We start from the raw sequence: 2,345 nt of genomic DNA, 5'->3' as shown, positions 1-2,345 counted from the left end.
AATAAGTGTGGAGAAATTAGAACCTCCTACATTGCTCATGGAAGCATAAAATGCCTTAGCCACTCTGAAAAATATCTTGCCAGTTCTTCATATGACTCAGCAGTGCTACCGGGTTTACATACCCCCAAAGAACTGGAAACCCGTTCAGACAAGCACACGAGCAGTCATGTTCACAGGCAAAGCTACCCCAGTGTGGATGAAGAGGAAGCATGGAGTGTCCACGCTTGGCTGTGGAGAGGAAAGAAGTACCGATGCACGCCACATGTGGAAATCACAATATGGCCGAGGCAAATGTAGCCACATGGAATACGTTTTTCTTTCCTTACCATATTCTCACAACAAGCAAAGTACTTAGCTTCTAGCTGGCTAGAGTGTCTGTTCAAAAGAAGTGAATTCGAGAGTTTGGCCTTGAGAAAGCAGCTGCAGTTGCATGTTATCCGGCCCTGCCAGGTCAGCATGACCAGAGGTTTGAATTTATTCTAACAGAATTCAAAGGGGGTACAACTAATTAAGGGCAGGATGAGCATGGCCTCCAGGCTGCGTGGGCTTCATCCTGATTAACGAAGCACCGGGATCTCTCAACCCAATGCTTGGCCTCTTTCAGGTCTCAGCAAGTAACGCTTTGTAGCCCTTAGCTGTGCAGGGCATCCAGCTACTTCCTCCTCGCGGTCCCGGCCATCAAGCAAGGTTCCCGGGGACGTCTGCACAGGTCTGGGCTGACCCACACCCTGCCTTCGGTCTGTCCACTCTCAGCGGAGCCCCATCTTCTCTTGCGTCTGGCCAGCTCCTCTTCCCACACCTGTGATGTCTACAGGCCTGCTGAGCAGGACTCCTCCGGAGTCATTTCCCGCCCTCTCACCCCTGCCCTGCTGCTTAGGGGTGAGCAGCCCCTCCCCCTGGGCAGTCTTTGCAACGCTGAGGTTAGCGCGGTAAGCTCGTGTGCGAGTGTGTGAGGGCCCCAGCTCCTGTCCGCTGGTTCGTCCCCGTGCGCCCAGGGCCAGCCCGAGGCCGGGCGCCAGGGCCTCCGCCCGGGTCTCCCACTGGGTGGCAGGGCCCAGCACCGCAGCCATCACCTCAGCGGGGAGCGGGCTCCGGAGCAGAGCAGCCGCACTCGGACCCGGACCCGGACCCGGACGAGGCACGCGTCCATTTTCGTTTTCGGAAAAATGTGTCAGCCACAGCGCCCTTCGCGGGAGCCCGGCCGGCGGGGCGGTCGGCGGGCACCAGGGACGCCGCGCCGCACGGCCGGTGTCTGTGTGTGCCGTTCGCCTCCGTCAGCGGCCCCCGGGGACGTGCGGACGGGGCCGACTCTCGCCCCGCGCCCACGAGCGCGACGCCCGGCCCGGCCCGCGGCGGCGTCCGCGCCTCAGCCCCGCTCCGGGCCCGCCCCGTCGGCGCCTGCGCAGTGGGGCGGCCGGGCGGGCCGGCGCGGCGCAGGCAGCAGGCGCGGCGGGAGCGGCCCGGTTGCCGGGTGTCAGGATGGCCGAGTGGTCTAAGGCGCCAGACTCAAGGTGCGCACCTTGCCTGCGGGCGTTCTGGTCTCCGAATGGAGGCGTGGGTTCGAATCCCACTTCTGACACAACCTTTTCTTTCTCTTTTCTCGCAGACCTCGGCCCTCTCCCGCCGGCCGCGGGCGCTCTCTTTTGTGCAGGACCTCGGCCGCGCCGGGGTCAGCCCTGTCCGGGGCAGCGGCGAGCGGGAGGCGCGGGGGCAGGCCGAGCCTGCGGCCCACTCGTCACGCGCCCTCACTTGGTCTGTCACGTCAGGACACCTTTTCATAGCACGTCCCTGGTGGTCTAGTGGTTAGGATTCGGCGCTCTCACCGCCGCGGCCCGGGTTCGATTCCCGGTCAGGGAAGTCTTTTTTTTTTTTTTTTTTTTCCTTAAAAAACAAGACAGAATGACAGTGAGCCTAGGACGTTCTCTCGGGGCAGGGCAGCCATCAGCAGAGATTCTTACCGTGCGTGAGCCTAGTGCGTGTCGCCGTGAGAAAGGAATCGCACAGGCCCCGCAAAACCTGGCCCGGGGCTGCCGGAGGCGCCTGGTCCCGGAGCCAGGCGTGGACGCGGCGCCCCCGGGGGCTGACAGGGCGGTGGGCGCGGGAAGGACGCGGTGGCTGTCCCTGACGGGAACAGGACCTTCGCCCGCCTCCGAGCTTGCCTGCCACTCCGCTGCTTTCCTCACGCCGTCTTCACCGAGCGCCGGAGCCGGGATAGGTTCTGGGCGGAGAGAGCTGGCCCAAGATCCCGGCCGCTCCTTTCCGGCGGAAAGTCAGTCGTCTCCCCGTCTTTGGTGCTCTGCTCGCTCAAACTGGCCCAGTGACGAAGAAGAAAGAAAAAGAAATTG

At 62.6% G+C, this 2,345-nt stretch overlaps 2 non-coding genes across 2 annotated transcripts; both read left to right on the top strand.

Annotated features, from left to right (window-relative positions):
- The first annotated feature begins 1,473 nt into the window (after positions 1 to 1,473).
- Positions 1,474 to 1,579, top strand: TRNAL-CAA (transfer RNA leucine (anticodon CAA)). Its single transcript has 2 exons — positions 1,474 to 1,511; positions 1,534 to 1,579. It is a non-coding gene; the product is annotated as a tRNA-Leu (tRNA).
- Positions 1,580 to 1,785: 206 nt separating this feature from the next.
- TRNAE-CUC (transfer RNA glutamic acid (anticodon CUC)) lies at positions 1,786 to 1,857 on the top strand. The gene has a single exon. It is a non-coding gene; the product is annotated as a tRNA-Glu (tRNA).
- The last annotated feature ends 488 nt before the right edge of the window (positions 1,858 to 2,345 follow it).

Source organism: Lepus europaeus, chromosome 4 (genome assembly GCF_033115175.1).
Source record: "Lepus europaeus isolate LE1 chromosome 4, mLepTim1.pri, whole genome shotgun sequence".
NCBI lineage: Eukaryota > Metazoa > Chordata > Mammalia > Lagomorpha > Leporidae > Lepus > Lepus europaeus.
This window is presented reverse-complemented; position numbering and strand designations above follow the sequence as displayed.